Source organism: Lissotriton helveticus, chromosome 4_1, assembly GCF_964261635.1.
Source record: "Lissotriton helveticus chromosome 4_1, aLisHel1.1, whole genome shotgun sequence".
In the NCBI taxonomy this organism is placed as follows: domain Eukaryota; kingdom Metazoa; phylum Chordata; class Amphibia; order Caudata; family Salamandridae; genus Lissotriton; species Lissotriton helveticus.
In genome coordinates this window covers 1,819,233,489-1,819,252,839 of record NC_136063.1, presented here as the reverse complement: position 1 = coordinate 1,819,252,839, position 19,351 = coordinate 1,819,233,489, and positions in this window count along the sequence as shown.

The window sequence follows — 19,351 nt, the reverse complement described above, 5'->3', positions numbered from 1 at the left end:
GAGCCATTCCTTGGGGTCGGTCTTCCTCTCAATCCATATCTTCTGGTAAGTCGAAGGAAAACTCACAAGAAAGCAAACTGGGACTCTGCCCCTTCTCACCACTCACACTCCCTTGAGAAGGCGCAGGGACAAAACTATACCTCTCAATCTCATTCTCAAAGTTGTCTCACATCTGGTCTTTGTTGTTTCCGAGAGGTAGGGCGGGAGTCTAACTCGCTGAGTTCTGCCTGTGAGAAATGAGCATATCCAGTCAAGGACCTTTCTGTGGATACCAGCGTCGTGGAGTCTGGCGGCTAGTGTGTGTTGGGAGACTGTCTAAGGCCGCTGAGATGTCCAGGAGGATGAGGGCTGCTGTTTGGCCCTGGTCGAGGAGGGAACGGATGTTGTTGGTAGCAGCAAGTAGGGCGGTCTCTGAGTGGTGGTTGCTGCGGAATCCGGATTGGGAGATGTCCAGGACGTTGTTGGCTTCGATGACGTTTGCTAGCTGGGGTTGACTGCCTTTTCGATGACCTTGGCAGGAGTGGAAGCGGGGAGATGGGCCTGACATTCCTGAGGTTCATTGGGTCAGCAAAGGGTTTCTTCAAGAGTGGGTTGACTTCAGCATATTTCCAGTCATTGGGGAATGCAGCTGTTTCGAGGGAGCAGTTGATCGTCTGGCTCAGTTCGGTGTGATGGTCATGGCGGCTCTGTGGAAGATGTTGGGTGGGCAGGGGTCTGAGGGTGCTCAGGAGTGAATGCTCTTCGTGGCCTTTTAGGTGTCTTCTGTTGTGAGTGAGGTCAAAGTGAGCAGGGTCTGTTGGGTGGCATCGCTGGGGGTGGGAGCTGGAGCGGTGCAGAGGTCTTGGTTGTCTAAGTTGTTGTAGATCATCTTGAGATGAAAAAAGGTGCGGAGTCTGTTGCAGAGGTCTTGGGAGGGTGGGACGTCAGTTTCGCTGCTGGGTTTCCTCGATGATGTAGAAGAGCTCTTTGGAGTTGTGGGCATTGGTGAGGATTCTGTCTTGGCGAAATTTCTTCTTTATGGATTTGTTGAGTTGGTGGTGTGCTGTGGTGGCGAGATTTTGTAGGAGGGTGGTGGTGTTTGGGTCGCCGTGGTTGTCGAGGTGGAAGTTTAGGTCTCAGAGTGGGATGTAGTCTGTGGAGGCGAGGGTGCGTGGCGAGACGAGGTTGGTGATGGTGTTGGTGAAAGGAGCGTGGGGGCTGGGCGGCCAGTAGACGAGGGTTCTGTGGAGTCGTTTTAGGGTTTGTCTGGATCTGGAAGTGGAGATGCTCCTTGAGGATCGTAGTGTTATCCGGGCCGGTGGTTGTTTTGCGGAGGGTGCTTGTGCGGATGATGATGCCTCCTACTGGGCAGGTGGGTGGTCTTTCTGCAGGTTCATGTATCAGTCAGGAATGGCGGTGGGTAAGTTGGGTGTGGAGTTGGCGTTGGTCCAGGTTTCTGTGAGGAAGGCAATGTCTGGCTCGTGGGTTTTGAGGAGGTCCCAGATTTCTATGACTTGCTTGTGTAGGGAGCCCACATTGGGGAGGCGGCAGTAGAGTGTTTTGTGAGCGGTGATGTCTGGTAGGCATGGGGCTTCTGCTGAGGTCCTGGTGTGGGTGAAAGTGTCGACAGGCGATCAGGCCTTTGGTATTGCTTGGCATCGAAAACTGACAGTTGTTGCTGCGTCTGGGGTTGAGAGCGTGGAGGGTGTTGCACTCGTAGGGGAGGCAGGTCGGAGGGCCAAGGTCCCTGGCACTGGTTGCGTCGTGGACCAACGCAGCTGGGCTTGCCTTTGGCGCGGCTGCCATCAAGGAAGGGACAGGGAGGGCTGTCATCTGGGAGCGGGAAGCACACTGGAGGGGCCGCGGGGGAATCAGTGGCGTGGAGAACGCGGGGAGTGAGAAGAGAACAGAGCGAAAAGAGGGCACAGAAAAAAGTGGAGGCAGAAGAGCAAATTTCTCGCTCACTGGCTCACCAGGGATGAGGTGTTGGCTGAAGCCTGTGGGTGGAGGAGGGCCTAGAACACCTTGTAACCGAGCTCAGAAGGCAGCACTTAGTGGTGGAGCTGCGCGTGGGGGACTGCAATCGCACGTACCAGGTCAGTGGTCTAGTGTCTGAGACTGTTATGATAATTTGTGCCATTGAAACGTGGACAACCCTCCACTTCACTACATCTAGGTCTGACCTCAACTTTACTTTGTATCCTTAACAACTGGGGGTTGCTCCTCGAGGTGGGATAAATAACTGTATCTCCTACTTACAATGAATAGGGTAACAGTTTTCCTTCCTTCCTTTGTTTGTTTTGGATAGGGGAAGCGGTGGGTGTGGGAAAACCTGTGAAACCCTGCATTCCAGAGTCTTTTTTCATGGTGTAGACTCTAAATAAATCAAGTGCTCACAATTGAAATACACATCTGGATTCAGAAGTGTACTCCCACTCTCTGAAACTTTATGGCTTTACGTCTGGTATTATTCAGGCTGTAAAATACGTACGATGAAACGCACGCTCAATTTAAATGGGAAAGAAATCTGCACGAAGAAATGTCCTTTGGGCTGAAGATAAGCCTTTGAATTTTGTTCCATGAAGAAGTCAGTTTTTCAGGATGCAAAATGTTGGCTGTGTCCTTGTGCTTATTTCAAAGTGGATGTAATGAAATAAAGAACGAACATTCAGAATAGATGTTTCGTGATGTTTGGACTCTAACTGAAACTCCATATAACTGTACTTTGACTCTTTCTGGGATATTAGACTCCATGTTAAGGTTTTATTTAGTCTCACGTGATTATTAGAGTGCTTCTCCCTCTTGTTGTGGCAATTTTAACTATTGGGACATTTTGAACTATTACCAAACTAGGCTTAGTAGATGCCTGGTGCTATATGCATCCAGAACTCCAAGACTTTATATTACTCGCATGGCCACGCCTCCTACTCCCGCATTGATCATCTTTCTTACACATTCCCTCCTAGGATTGCTTGAATTGAGCCTAATGTCCGGTACTTCTATCCCAGACCTCATAGAACTGCACTGGAGGTGTAGACTCCCATGATCATAGAAACCTTGCAGATTGCAGTTGAACTTGCTAAATCTCTAGAGATTCATGAAATAGAGCCACCATCCATGATGCAAGCAAGAAATACCTTCCCCTTCAAGCACTCCTTGACACTTCGCTACACACTCTATGGGACTATTTCAAAGCTTCAACTAGGGGAACCATTATCACTATTGAAAGAGCCAGAGCAAGGCAGGTCTGCCTATTAGAGCAGAAGTAACTACTGAAATTCAAGGCCTTGACCTTATGGATAAGCAAGCACCCTCGAAACTCAGAGACAATGATACTGAGGGCAATTAGGAACACGTAGCTGAACACTCGCACCACTCCCTGAAATGATTCTACGATGATGCAACAAGGTGGGCATGATTCTGACACGGAAAATTAGACTTCACAGAACCAAATAACAAATAATGGTAATCAATAATTGGGATAGACACATTGCCAGTCATCCCGCCTTCCTACAAAATCATACGCCAGGACTGAACCCACAAACCAGGTGGAGGACTTGCAATTGTCTACAAAAACACAATTGATCACCACCTCCGTGGTCTCGGACACCAACTTCATGGAACACCTCCACTACAAATTCCAAACTGACTACAACATCCTCCTTAAGGAAACCCTTGCCTACCTTCTCCTGGGCCCCGAGCAGAATTCTGAACCACATTGCAGACTTCATCAATCCCATCCATCAGATCAACCAACTACATCGTCCTCTGTGGACGTTCATTTACACCTGAAGACACCACAGACCTCAACTGCACAGCCTTCTTCAACACCCTCAGCAACCTGCGACTCATCCAAGGACCAACCCACACAGCAGACAACCTATTTTTTCCTCCAACAGGATCACCACCACTCAGACGACCCCACTCACATGGTCCGACCACTAAATCATACATTTCAAGATACTTGCCCAACAAGCCACCCCACCAGAAAAACTCAAAGCACCATCAAGACATTGGGGCAAAATATCTGAAGAAAACTAGACCAAGACCCTAAAGGATCACTCTTCCAACCACACTGGAACCTCAATGTCTACACCAAGGTCTTCAATAAATGACTTGCCAACTGCACAGCTCCCACCAGACACGAGATCTACAAAAACAACAAATATCCCAGTTGGTACACGAACAACCTCAAGGAGACCAAGCGTCATTGCAAAGAACTTGAGAGAAAATGGAGACTCCACAAAAACACCACCGCAAGATCCACAAAGCTTCCCTCTTCCTCTACCACTAACTACTACAAGACGCAAAGAAAAAGACCCTAGCTCTCCAACTCGAAGCCTTTTGTAACAACGGAAAATAACTATTTACCATCTTCAAAGAGTTCTCCAATCCTGCAGCTGGCAACATCATCCCATTTTAAGCACTCTGCAATGACCTGTCAAACTTCTGCAAACAGATTACCAAGTGTCGACCCACAGGATACTGATGAGAACTCCCCTGACAAGCCAGACACCTCTTTTATTGTCAAACGGCAGATCAGCAACTGGATGGCCCTCTCAAACAAAGAAACCACCGCCCAGATAAATGTCATCCACTCGGGAGCCCCCTCAGACTTATGCCCCCATTTCATATACAACCTTGAAAGAGCTATCATCTCTCTCACGCTATCAGCACCTCCATAACCACTACCACCTTCCTGTCTTGCTGGAAAAATGCAAAAGTCAATGGCCTTTTAAAGAAACCAGCGGACCCCCAACACCCTCAGCAGCTACAGACTCATCTTGCTCTTGTCTATAAGTTATTGAGAGAGCCATCAAAAACCGACTTGCAGACCTCCTAGAACTCCAACTCCCAGACATTGTAATCAGGCTTTTGTACCAGCTGCAGCACATAGACAGCCCTCATTGTGGCCATCAATGATATCAGAAGCATCTTTGACAGAGGAGAAAGTGTTCCACTCATCCTCCTCAACACCTCTGCAGCATTCAATACAGTCTTCCACAAGTCACTCATCAGAAAGCTTCAGTACTTGGGTATCTACGGGCCGGTCCTCAAGTGGATGTCCTCAAGGATAGAACTCAACAAGTTAGACTCCCTGCCCCCACAACTAATAACCCAAAAAACTAATTTGTGGAGTCCCTCAAGGATCGTCACTCAGCCCAACAGTCTTCAACGTCTACATAATTCTCCCCACTCTGGCTCGGCATCCGCGTAGTATCCTACAACATCAGCCTAGTATCCTACACCGATGACTCTGCTCAACCTCTCCCTTACCGACGTAAACAGTACAGCCAAAGCAAACTTCGACAACTGTATGAGCAAATTCGCTGCTGGGTGAGACCCTCCAGCTCAGCACAGACAAAACCGAAGTCCTAATCTTTGGCAACAACCACTCCCCCTTGAATGCCTCTTGGTGTTCCTCTGAACTTGGCCTCCCCCTCCCACGCCCCCTCCCCACACACTCACCCCAGAAGAACATTCTGAGAACCTCTAGATCATCCTGGACACCAACCTCTCCATGTATAGACAGATCAATGTCGTCTCATCATGCCTCCACATCCTGTGAATGCTATGCAAGATTTTCAAGTGGAATCCATTTAACACCAGATGAACAGTTACCCACACCCTTATCACAAGTAGACTTAATTATGGAAATGCCCTCTACGTTTGAATCCCAGCCAATGTACTACACCGAATCCAAACCACCTAGAACGAAGCCGCCAAACATCCTGAACATCGTGCAAAATAACCACATTTCTCCATCCTCCACAATCGCCACTGGCTCCTAGTCCAGGAAAGATGTGAGTTCAAGCTACTCACCTAAGCCTCTAAAGCTCTCCACAATACCAGTCCAGCTTACCTCAACTACTGCCTCAACTTCTGCCAACCCACCAGATGCCTTAGATCTGCGTACCAGGCAGATTAAGACCAGAAGCTAAGGATGTTCCTTCTCATACCTCACATCCAAGACCTGGAAAAACCTCCCTAAACATCTCAGAACGTCTCTCTCCCTCGTGGACTACTGTAGGAACCTCAAGACATGTCTCTTCCAGTCGAAACAGGAATGATCTCCTCCCCCTCATACCTCCCCTAGTCAGTGCCTGGATACCCTCCCAGGTTATTAGCTGCACTCTACAAAATCTCATAACATCACGTTCACAAACAGGAGCATGCTAACATTGCCAAAAGCCCAACCTGCCTGGTGTCCATCAACCTGAAACCTAGAAAGAAGGTAGGGTTAGAGATGAGGTAGAGCGATATGTGAGGCAGGGAGTGTCATAAAGTAGAGAGAGAAAGGCCTGGTAACCCGAAAGAAAGATACATAAAGGTAGAAAGAGGAAGACCTCTCTAGGGAAAGAGGTAGAAAGACCAGTAAGGTTAAAGAGTGAGATGGAGATGCTTGAGAGCTGGAGATAGAAGGAAATGCAAAGAGATTAAAAACATTCGGCTACACCAGGGGATGAAGTTTAAAGAGGCAAGCCAGGAAGAGAAAGGTGAGTTTGCGGTAGAAGCAGAGATGGGTAGAATTAGACTGATATAGAAGTGAACTAGGGATCTAGAAACCTATGCAAGGAAGAGAGCTAGCGGGGTGAAAGGTTAAAACAGATGAAGTGCAGATGTACAATAAAGAGAAGGTTGATGCAGTGGCAGATACGATGAGATGCAGAGCAGTGAGGTGGAAGATGAGTTGTATTGCAGGATGAGTTAAAGATGAGGAAGTAAAGTGTGTAGAAAAGGGTACAACAAGAGAAAGAAATGTAGCGAGAAAGGAGTGAACTAGTAGGAGCTGAAAGAGGAAACTGGTTTAGCAGACGTGTGGTGAGGTAGCAAATAAGAGGTAACCAACCCGGCGCCGACCCGGCGGAACTCGCCAACTACCGCCCCATCTCTCTACTGTCATACTTCTCTAAACTAATGGAGGCCCATGTCACCCGGTGTCTCTCCAACTTTATCGAGACCTCCTGCCACCTGGAACCTAACCAGGCCGGTTTCAGGCCAGCCCATTCCACCGAGGCCGTCATCCTGGCAGTCCTTGACACGCTTAGGAGGAACGCTGACACTGGCATCCCCCAGGCCCTCGTACTCCTGGATTTGTCGGCCGCGTTCGACACGGTTGATCACAACATCCTTCTTCACCGTGTCGAGCAGGCCGGCATCCAGGATTCTGCCCTCAAATGGACTCAATCCTTCTTGACCGGCAGAACGCAAGCCGTCCGCTTGGGCCCTTATACAGCTCCCTAAACTTCCACTAACTGTGGAGTCCCTCAAGGCTCCTCCCTGTCACCCCTACTGTTTAACCTCTATCTTCGACCCCTGATCCACTCACTTCAAAAATGGGACATTACAGTGTACAACTACGCTGATGATCTGCAGATCATTTTCCCACTCCACTCTCCAAATGCTGTGGCCAACTTTCATTCCACCATGATACACATTCAGGAGTGGATGAACTGCAATCAACTAAAACTAAATCCGGGAAAAACCGAGCTCCTTCTTCCCGGATCTAGCCCCTCTCACTGGGGCCCGCAGTTCTGGCCTAACAAACTAGGCCCTCCCCAACTCCTGCGAAATCGGTGAAGAGTCTCGGTGTGACCATTGATGCCGAACTCTCCCTCAGACCCCAAGTTGGCACTGTCATCTCAGCTTGCACGTTCCAGCTTCGAAAAATTCGCAAAATCAGTCATCTACTCCCACCAGCCGCTCTGATTCAGGTGATCAACTCCCTAGTGTTATCTCGCCTGGACTTTTCCAACTCCTTGTATTACGGACTCCCAAAATCACTACTACACCGCCTCCAGGTTGTGCAGAACCAAGCAGCCCGTCTCCTCTATAAAACCCCCAAATGGCAGTCGGCTAAACCCCTACTGCATAAGCTGCATTGGCTGCCTATTGAACAAAGGGCGGCCTTCAAGCTAGGCTGCCTCACGTTCAAAAACCCTCCACTGCACCAGCCCCGCTTTCCTGACCTCTCTCATCAACCAACACCGCCCCACTCGCAACCTCCGCTCAGCTCACCTCCACCTGCTTGCTGTTCCAAAAGCCAACAAATTCGGTGGCCGTCGCTTCGCCCTGCTGGCCCCTAAATTCTGGAATTCCCTTCCCCTAACCATCAAATCCAGCAGCTCCCTCTTTCACTTCAGTAAACTACTTAAAACCTTCCTGTTTCCCCCATCTTGCTAAATCCCCCGCCTCTCCCGTCCTCAGCCTCACCCCTGTCCTACAGCGCCAGGAAACCCATGGTGTCAGCGCGCTTTACAAATCCCACCTAACATAACGTGAATTGAGAGGTTAAAGTAAGGAAGGTGGTGATGTGAGCAATTATGTAGTGCGAGAACTGAGGTTGAGGCAAAAGAGGTAGAGAAGGGTGTGGGGTAAAGAGTGCTAAGGTAGCAACAGAGGAGTGAGAGATAGATATAGGTAAGGTATTTAGGGATGAAGAGAGCAATATTAGACGTTAAATTGAGATGAGCAGAGAGCTGGAATACATAGAGGAACGCTGAGATGTCCCGGCAGATGGGATGGAAACAGCAATGAGGTGCAGAGAGTGGTGTGGTAGATAGAGGTAGTATAGATGGAAAGTCAGAGACAAGTTGTTGAGAGAACATGAGACTGAGACAGGTGGGCTAGATTAAGGTGTATCAAACAATCTGAAAGAAACAGGTTAGTATTAGATTCCTTACCTTAGAATATCCCCAGGCGTCAGTCTGGATCCGGAAACTTTTGCGTAGCAGTACCCCTGCGCGTCGGTAGGCGTCGTCTGCAGGCGTCCCCTGCGGCTCCGCGTCGTCGGCGTCGTGCGCCGTGATGACGTCGCTGGAGTATATAGACGCCGCCTCCGCGCGCTGACGTCAGTTCTTCTTTTTTCCGCGCCAGTTAGCGCAGATCCGAAGAGCAGTACTCCGGTCTTTTGACCAAGTGTTTGTAAAACTTAATCTTTCTACGGTGCCGGTAGGATGCCTGGGTTTAAGAGCTGCGACGAGTGCGACCGCATGATGTCGGTCACCGACCACCATCGACTCTGCCTCCGGTGTCTGGGCGCGGACCACGACGTGGAGTCCTGCGTCGACTGTCGGGCCTTGACTGGAAAAGCTAGGCGGGAGCGGTCCCGCAAGCTTCTCGAGCTCAGAGTGTCGGCCCCGCGTCGAGAGCGGTCCCATGTCCGGTCGGAGGTCGAGGGAGCGGTCGAGGGAACGATCGCGGAGCCGCCATGGGCGCTCCGGGAGTCGCCACCATTCCTCCGGTTCGTCAGGTAAGCACAAGAAGTCGGGGCGTCGCCATCGCACCCCCGACTCCCCCCGACGCCCGCGTGATGCGGCCGGGGGCTCGGGTGGCCCCACCCCCGCGGGCCCGCGTGGGTCACCGACGCCGTCTACCCCATACCCGTCGGTCCCTGGGGAAGGCGCGTCGCGTGAGGAGATCGAGGCCTTCCTCATTGCTATGAGGGCGAGGTCTCCTCCGGCGGGGCCGTCGGTCCCGTCTGGGGGCCCGAGCGGTTCGGGTGCTTCTGCCCCGACGCCGCCGGTGGCTCCGGTCCCGGCGCCGCTGGGTCCCTCAGGTTCGTCGCCGGCTGGTCTCCCGGCCTCTCCGGCGTCGGTTCCTTTGGGCCAACCCGTGGTACCGCCTCCGCGTGGTGCAGCGACTCCGCCGTCGGCTCCGGCCGGCGTCTGGTCCCCGGCACCGACGCCGCGCGGCGCCACCCCCATTCCCTCCCCGACTCCGGACACGGAGTCGGACCGGCGTCGGCCGACGCCGATGGGGCCCGTTGACCCCGATGTCTATATCGTCGACCCAGAATATGGGTATGATGAGGATGAGTATGGTGAGGGTTGGGAGGGGTCTGAGGACCCTTTATCCCGTGCCTGCCAGTATGATGTGGACTGGGTAGGTGATCTGGGTGATGCCAGTGGCCTGGACGAGTCGCCCAACCCTGGGTTTGTCTCCCCGTCCCCTGTGGCGTCTGAGGCAGGTGCTGCCTATTCAGTGGTCCTGATGAGGGCTGCCAAGGCCTTACACCTTGAGCTCCCCGTCGCGAAGGTCAAACCGAACATTCTGACCGAAGTGTTTAAACCGCAGTCATGCCCCCAGGAGCCTCTGCTGCCGTTTAATGAGGCCCTGACGGATGTCCTTTTGGGCACCTGGTCCAGGCCCGCTTCCGGTGCACCGGTTGACCGGAATGTGGCAAGGCGTCACCGTCCATACTCGGACGACCCTGCCTTTTTATCCACCCATCCCTCCCCGGAGAGTCTGGTGATCCAGGCCTCCACTTCGCAGTCCGCATTTCCGTCGGCTCCGCCCGATCGGGAATCAAAGCGGTATGACCAGTTTGGTAAAAAGGTCTTTTCCTCTTTGAGCGCTGGACTGCGGTCTTGTAATACCGCGTGCCTCTTGGGCCGCTACACCCACTCCCTGTGGGATACGGTCGAAGAGTGTTTGCCGCAATGCCCCCAGGAAGTGCGGGACAAGCTCACCCGGGCCTTGGTTGAAGGCCGGGATGCGGCGCGGTACTCGATCCGTTGTGGTCTGGACACGACCGACTCCCTGGGACGGGCCATGTCCACGACGGTGGCGATTCGTCGCCATGCTTGGCTGAGATCTGCCAACTTTTCGCCAGACGTCCAAAATACACTCATGGACATGCCATTTGATGGCAGTCGCCTGTTTGGTGACAAAGCGGACCACGCGCTGGAGCGCTTCAAGGACTCCAGGGTTACGGCCAAGTCCTTGGGTCTTTCGACCCAGCGCCAGCAGACGGGTTCGTTTCGCCCCTTTCGTGGCCAAGGGAGGGGCGGTCCCACACGTGCTGCCAGCCATGCGCCGCAGAACGCTCCCCAGCGCGGTGGCGGCCGTGGTTTCCGCCGTGGTGGCGGTAGAGGCCAGCGGCGTGGTCAGTCCACGCCTCCCTCCGCTGCTGCATCCAAGCCTTCCTAGTCCGAGCTTTCGGGCTCACGTGACGCCAGTGGGTGGCAGGGTTCGCCATCACCACTCCCGCTGGCGCGCGATAACATCGGACAGGTGGGTGCTGCAGCTCGTTCGAAGGGGCTATGCCCTCCCCTTCGAGTCCACTCCTCCAGCCATGCCACCGCAGAACCACCGTGTGTCGGGGGACCACTTGACACTTCTGCAGGAGGAAGTTACGGCCCTCTTGGCCAAGGGGGCCATCGAGCGCGTTCCTGGGCCAGAAGTAGGGTGTGGTTGCTACTCCCACTACTTTCTGGTACCCAAGAAGGACAAGGGAGGCCTGCGTCCTATCTTGGACCTGCGGAACGTCAACGGCTTCCTCCGGAAGGAGAAGTTCAAGATGTTGACTTTGGCTCAGGTCTTGGCTGCTCTAGACCCACAAGACTGGATGGTAGCGTTGGACTTGCAGGATGCGTATTTTCACATCCCCGTCCTGCCGGCCCACCGGCGTTACCTGCGGTTCACGGTAGGCCACGAGCACTTTCAGTTTATCGTGCTCCCATTCGGCCTTACCAGCGCCCCAGGGGTGTTCACGAAAGTGATGGCGGTGGTCGCAGCTCATCTGCGCCGGTTAGGGGTTTCAGTCTTCCCCCTACCTCGACGACTGGTTGTTGAAGGCGGGCTCGCCCCCAGACAGTCGTCCACCACCTCCAGACGACGGCAGACCTCCTGCACGAGCTGGGGTTTTCCATCAATGTGCCGAAATCACACCTGTGTCCCTCTCAAAAGCTCCTTTTCATCGGGGCGGTTCTCGACTCGGCGCAGTTTCGGGTTTATCCCCCGGAACGGCGGGTCCGGGATATTCAGGCTCTGATTCCCATCTTTCAGCCGTTATCCCGGGTTTCGGTCAGGTTGACGCTGCGGCTTCTGGGGCTGATGGCCTCCTGCATCCTACTGGTGCATCACGCCAGGTGGCGGATGCGGGCTCTGCAGTGGGACCTGAAGTTTCAGTGGGCCCAGCATCAGGGCAACCTTTCCGACCAGGTCCTGATCTCGGAGGGCACTGCGAGACAGTTGCAGTGGTGGCTTACGGACCGCGATTGGGTCAGAGGCAGATCCCTCTCCCTTCCCCAACCGGAGCACGTGGTTGTGACGGACGCGTCCCTCCAGGGCTGGGGTGGCCACTTGGGAGAGGCGGAGATCAGAGGCATCTGGTCTCCGGCGGAGTCCCGGCTCCATATCAACATGTTGGAGCTACGGGCGATTCGCCTAGCACTGAAGGCATTCCTCCCCTTTGTCAACGGGAGTGTAGTGCAGGTGTTCACGGACAACACCACCGCCATGTGGTACTGCAACAAACAGGGCGGTGTGGGGTCGTGGACCCTTTGCCAGGAGGCTCTGCGTCTCTGGCAATGGCTGGAACGTCAGGGCGTGACTCTGACGGTTCAACACCTGGCAGGTTCTCTGAACGCCAGGGCGGACGAACTCAGCCGTCGGTGCTCGGTGGATCACGAATGGCGTCTGAACTCGGACGTGGCGAGAGGCCTCTTTCAGCAATGGGGAGAGCCTTGGTTAGATCTATTCGCCACAGAAGAGAACGCGCAATGTCATCAGTTCTGCGCGTTGGAGTTTCCAAGACGGCACTCGCTCGGCGACGCCTTTCGGCGCGAGTGGAGTTGCGGTCTGTTGTACGCCTTTCCGCCTATACCACTTCTGCCCAGAGTGCTGAAGAAGATCAGGCGCGACCGGGCCCAAGTTATCCTTGTGGCTCCGGACTGGGCTCGAAGGTACTGGTATCCCGAGCTACTCAGCATGACAGTCGGTCCCTCGATCCGCCTGCCCCTTCAGGAGGACCTTCTGTCGCAGCAGCAGGGGATGGTCCTCCACCCGAACCTGTCCAGTCTCCACCTCCATGCTTGGAGATTGAGCGGCGACAGTTGAGGCCATTTGACTTGCCTCCTGAAGTCTGTGATGTTATTCTGGCAGCCAGGCGTCCCTCCACAAAGTCGGTATACGCCTGCCGGTGGAACAGATTTGTGGCATGGTGCACAGCAAAGGCTGTGGACCCCCTTTCTGCCCCTCTGTCTGAGGTTCTCCTCTTCCTTCTTTCCCTTGCCCAGCAGGGCTCTGCTCTGGGCACTATCAAGGGCTATCTTTCTGCCCTTTCCGCCTTCTTAAGGCTACCTGATCAGCCATCTTTATTCAAGTCCCCTATTGTATTACGATTCTTAAAAGGCATCACGCACATGTATCCACCTGCTCCGTTCGTGATGCCTCAGTGGGACTTGAACCTGGTTCTGACTTTCCTGATGTGTGCTCCCTTTGAGCCTCTTCATTCCTGTCCTCTCCGTCTTCTCACTTTAAAGACGGCCTTCCTGGTTGCCATCACCTCTGCCAGGAGAGTGAGTGAGCTCCAGGCCCTTTCTGTTAAACCTCCTTTCTTGTCTGTTCATCCTGACAAGGTGGTTCTTAGGACTAGACCTTCTTTCCTGCCCAAGGTAGTCTCTGCTTTTCACATTGGGCAGTCCATCACCTTGCCCTCCTTCTTCCCGCCTCCGCATCCTTCAAAGGATGAAGAGCGGCTCCATCGTCTGGACCCAAAACGTGCGCTTTCATTTTACATGGATCGCACACGCCAGTTCCGGGTGGATGACCAACTGTTTGTTGGCTACGTGGGTGAGAAGAAGGGAAGGGCGGTACAGAAACGAACCATCTCTCGGTGGGTCGTCCTGTGCATCAAAGCATGCTACTCTTTGGCTCGGAAGGAGCCTCCTGTTGGGCTGAGGGCCCATTCCACTCGGGCTACGGCGGCTACTACTGCCCTGGGCTGGGGAGTCCCTTTGCAGGACATTTGCCAGGCGGCTACGTGGGCCTCGCTGCACACCTTTGCGAGGCACTACTGCCTGGACAGTCAAGTCCGGAGGGATGGCTTCTTTGGCCGTTCGGTCCTCCAGGACTTTCTGGTGTAGGTTGTATTGGTTCGCAGACCCACCACCGGGGTTGGTATTGCTGGGGTATCTATTCTAAGGTAAGGAATCTAATACTAACCTGTTTCTTTCAGATGAACAAGTTACTTACCTTCGGTAACGATATATCTGTAAGAAACAGTAGTTAGTATTAGATTCCTTACCGCCCCACCCATCCTCCCCGTTCTGCGAACTGATACCTAGGGTTAAGGACATCCCTTTCAGGGCCCTAGTTTCAAATGGCACCAGTGTTAGTTCTCACATGGCTCTGCGTGTTCTGGCGCGGAAAAGCTGTGTGCAAAGAACTGACGTCAGCGCGCGGAGGCGGCGTCTATATACTCCAGCGACGTCATCACGGCGCACGACGCCGACGACGCGGAGCCGCAGGGGACGCCTGCAGACGACGCCTACCGATGCGCAGGGGTACTGCTACGCAAAAGTTTCCGGATCCAGACTGACGCCTGGGGATATTCTAAGGTAAGGAATCTAATACTAACTACTGTTTCTTACAGATATATCGTTACCGAAGGTAAGTAACTTGTTCATTAGTGAGGTAGAAGAGGTTAGAGGAGGTAAAGAGAAGGAAGACGATCGCTGCATGGAGATGTAGAGAGGAGACATCCATTAGATATAAACATAAGTGAAGCTGAGGAAGCGTGGTAGAGGAGTGATGGCGTGTAGCTAGATAAGTGAGGTACAGAGAAGGCATGGTTTTTGTGATTGGTTAAATCGAGTGGTAGAGCAAGATTAAGTAGACAAGCCTGAGGTAGAAAGGGGAGAGAAGCAAGGTATACAGATGGAGGTAAAAGTACGTTTAGCAGAGTGAATCTTTTCTGGATTCACATGCTGTGCATTATTCCGCCATCTAGTGAATGGGTCTGGAATTGTAGTTTTATTTTTTTTTTTGGTGGGTATCGCGTACCACCATTTGTTGTCCTGTGACGTCGACGGGCTTCCTCTGGAAGCTCCCACCTTTGGTCGCCATCTTAAGATTCTTTTTTTCCAACTGTTGGGTCTGGATCGATAACGAAGGAGCTCCCAAGATTGGACAGAAGAATCGGCCAACATAAGGAAAAACTCAGGAAAACCACCAGTTGGACGTTTCGACTCAAGTTTTCAATCCAAAACGACCAGAGAGCGACAAAAGGTGAAAAACCAAATCTATGACTATTAGATAATGCGCATGCAGGGGACTCCCTGTGCCTAGTAATGGATAAGACACCGTTCAAGCTTTACAAGAACTGTCACCACAAGTACCCTCAGATGGATCAGCATCCGGTCTGCAACCTTTGCCTACCCCAGGATCATCGAAGCGAGGACTGTAACACATGCTCAGTTTTCACCCCGAAGACGGGGAGAGAAAGGCAGCGACGAGCCAACTACAACATGCAAGGCCAAGGATCACCACCATTGCTGAGAAACCTGGGCCTGTCCAGTGAGGAGTAAGATACCTTTGCCGAAGGCAACTAGGACAGATGTTTTGGTCATGGAGGTCGAGAAGAAGAATTCGAAGGAGGTAAGAGTCTTCGACCTCGAAAAAACTAGTAGTCTCGAAAATCGGACTCTAGACTTTTAAAGGGAGCCTCGACGTCGAAGCATTCAGTGACCGATCCAAACAAACACACCATAGGATCCTTGGATAAGGGCTCCGTAACGGCAAAGACCCTCGAAAAGACAAGAAAGACAGTCTGGAAAAGGACACCTCGGCGTCGAAAAAAGAGAGGTCTAAGCAAGCGGCGATGACCGGATCGGCGTCAACCAGCGAGAAGCAGAAAGCCGAAAGTCTCGACGCCGAAACACATACGGCCGAGATGGAGAAGAAAAGGAAGAGGCTCGAAGCCGCAATGGCTAATATTTTACAATGTAAAAAAGACTTCGACGAAAGTTGGAAACAATTCAAGATACCGCCGAAAACAACAAGTACTGAAGGTCGTCGAGGAACTAATACCGCCGACAACACCTGAGCCGATCGATGAGTAAGAATCATTCTTCTTCGGAGAAGTCGTCAAAGATGACGAACAGACATATGACCAATCAGCGATCTCGGAGAAACAAGACCTGCAATGGCAAGATTCGACGCTGAATCACCTAAGGATGCTGTGGAAACATGTCCTTCGAGGCCATCGCCCCCAGATGTCATTTGCATGTATAACCAGGTGAAAAAGCAGCAGAAACGTATGGAGTTCAGCTGGAGGAAGAAAACCGCAATCATGTTTTTTATTAGAGACTTTGATGCAAAAACAATCAAGAAATCCATTCCTTCCAATGCTGCCAAGTGTATTGGACCAGGTAAAAGAGGTATTCAAGGAGCTTGCAACATGCAAGGCTATCACACCAAGAGCAGAAAAGGAATATAAGCACTTCTCTAAGGACCCTATGTACATCAGGGGGTCTGTACCAGCTGACTCTATTATTGCTTCCAGAGCAAGCAAAAGAGCAAATGTACCAACAGTGGGACCACCTCCAGACAAAGAAAGCAAAAGGATGGACCTTGTAGGTAGGAAGGTCGAAAGAAGTGCAGCAAATCAATGTTGAATAGCTAATTCCAATGCATTTGTTAAAGAATCTACCTGAACAATTCCAAAGAAGAGCTAGCCACCTGGTAGAAGAGGGTAAAAACATTGCGAATACGTTTTAAATCATCCCTAGATGCTGTAGAAACATCAAGCAGGGAAATGATGATTGGTATCACAGAAAGGAGGCACGCATGGCTGAGAATATCAGGCTTCAAGCCAGAAGTGCAAAGTAACATCGTTAACTCACCATTCAATGGGGAACAACTGTTTGGAAGTGTGGTTGATGAAAAACTCAATCAATTAAAAAAGGACAACGAGACAGCTAGATCCATGGGGGCTCTACAATTCAGAGGCATGCGTAGAGGCACACCATCAAGGAGACCAGTGGGGAGAGGTACATACCAACCTGCTATCTCGCTTCAAAGTTACCAGCAAACGTAACAAGGGACAAGCTGGGGTCAGCAGCAGGGACAGCAGAAGAGCTGGCAATACCAACAAGATAGGCAATCTGAAAGAGACCCATTAGTGATAGATTCCTTACTTTAGAATATCCCCAGGCGTCAGACTGGATCCGTTTTGCTAGCAGTACCCCTGTGTGTCAGTAGGTGGCGTCCTGCGGGTCCGCGTCCGTCGCTGGCGTCGTAAGTGCCGAGATGACGTAATGGAGACTACTTGGGCGCCACCCATGTGCGCGGACGTCAGTTCTTTCTTTTTCTGCGCCAGCAAGTGCAGATCCGGATAGAGCACTACATTAGTCACTTTTTGACTACCCTTTTGAGACTTTTGTCTCCCTTTTTTCTCCTGGTGCACGTATGGTTGCCTGGCTTTAAGTCCTGTGGGGCCTGTCATTACAATAGGTCGGTGGCGGACCCCCATGATGTTTGCCTCTACTGCCTGGAGACCGACCACGATTCCCGGGCCTGTCTGACGATGGCCCCGAAGGGCTTGAGGGAGCAGTGCAGGAAGCTACTGGAGGTCCGGTACTCGTCCTGACGCCGCTCTGGGTCCAGGGACCGTTCCCGGGACCGCTCGTGGGGCCGCAGTTGTCACTCCTCGGGCTCAAAGTCTTCGCCCTCGGATTCCGGTAAGCGACAGCATAAAAAGAATTGGAAGAAGCGGGCTCGCTCTCTGATGTCCCCCCGTCGGTCTTCGGATGTGGACGAGGGGGACGGAGATTCTGCCCCTGCGGCTCCCTTGGAGCCTGGGAGTTCCATGGTCTACCCACCTTTCCCGGGTCCGTTAGCGACTCCCGAACAGGTGCAAGAATTTCTTGCCACCATGGATCGGCTTTTTAGGCCTCTGGCTCTTGCACATGCGCCTTTGGGCCCTGTGGTCCTGTGTCCAGATCCTGTTGGCCTGCCGATGGATCCACCCCTGGTGCCACAGGATCCTATGCCGTTGACTCCGGCCCTGGCGCCACACTGTCCGGCACTGCCGGCTCCGGCCCAAGCGCCGCACTCTGCTCCACCGCCTCAGTGGGTGCTGTTCGTTCTGCCCTTGCCCTGGTTCCAGGACCATTTAATTCCTGCCTGGGATCCATATTTGGAGTCAGCGCTGGCCTGGCCCCGGCCGGCGCCGTTCTCAGCGCCATTTCCGATGCCGTTCGTCTCTCCTCTGGCTCAGCCCCTGTGGCCGGCTCCTCCGGCAACAGAGGTGGAGAATGATTGGGAGGGGTCTGAGGACCCTCTTGCCCGTCAGTGTGACTCCGAGCAGGACTGGGTGGATGACCTGGAGGACGCGGGCGACCTCTGTCTCTTCTGACCCGGGGTTTACCGCTACTCTGCCCACGATGGAGGAGGGTGCTTCCTACACGATGGTGCTCCGTCTGGCTGCTGAGGTCCTCAACCTAGACCTCCCCACGGTGACCCTTAAGACTAACCTCCTTACCGAGGTGCTCCAGACAGCGTCTACCTCGTCGGAGCAGCTGCTTCCCTTCAATGATGCCCTCACCGATGTCCTGTTGGGTACTTGGACGCGGCTGGCCACAGGGGCCCCTGTGGATAAGAATGCCGCCCGGCGCCTGATGACCCTGCCTTCCTCACCATCCATCTGACGCCTGAGAGTTTGGTTATCCAAGCCTCAAAGTTGCAGAGTGCTTTTCCCACGGCTCCGCCGGATAAGGACTCTAAAAAGCTGGAACAGTTCGGTAAACGGTTGTTCTCCTCGGTCAGCTTGGGCCTGCAGTTGGTGAACACCACCTGCCTTTTAGGCCGCTATTCCTATGCGGTGTGAGATACCATGGCTCAAGTCTTGCCTCAGTGTCCTGAGGATGTTCAGGCTGTTCTTTCCCAAGCGGTTGCTGAGGGTAAGGATGCGGCTAAGTTTGCCATTTGGTGTGGTTTGGAAACGGCTGACTCGTTGGGCAGGGCGATTTCTACAACTGTGGTGCTGCGTCACCACGCCTGGTTTCGTTCTACTTGGTTCTCGCCCGATGTCCATAGTTAGCTCATGGACATGCCCTTTGATGGCACTCGCCTGTTTGGCGATAAGGCCGACAGTGCATTGGAGTGTTTTAAGGTCTCGTGGGCCACGGGCAAGTCCTTGGGCCTGTCTACGAAGAGCCCGGCCACTCCTGGTTTTCGCTCCTTTCGGGGATACGGCAGGGGCGCTCAGTCACGTTTCTTCAGCAAGCCTGTGCTGAACCAGCCTTAGCGTGGCCAAGGACGTGGCTTCCGCAGGGGCAGGTCTGGGAATCTGCGTGGGGGTCAGTTTACTTCCGTCCCCGCTGCTTCTATCGCCAAACCTTCCTAGTCCAAACTTTGTGGAGCACCCCACGCCAGTGGGTAGCAGGATCTACCACCTCCCCCACTGGCGCGATATTACATCAGACAAGTGGGTGTTACAGATCATCCGCGAGGGTTATTCCCTTCCCTTTCAGTCCTTCCCTCCAGCCATGCCACCTCAGTACCACCACATGTCGGGGGATCACTTGGTGCTCCTCCAGCAGGAAGTCAAGGCCCTCTTGGCCAAGGGAGCGGTCGAGTGCGT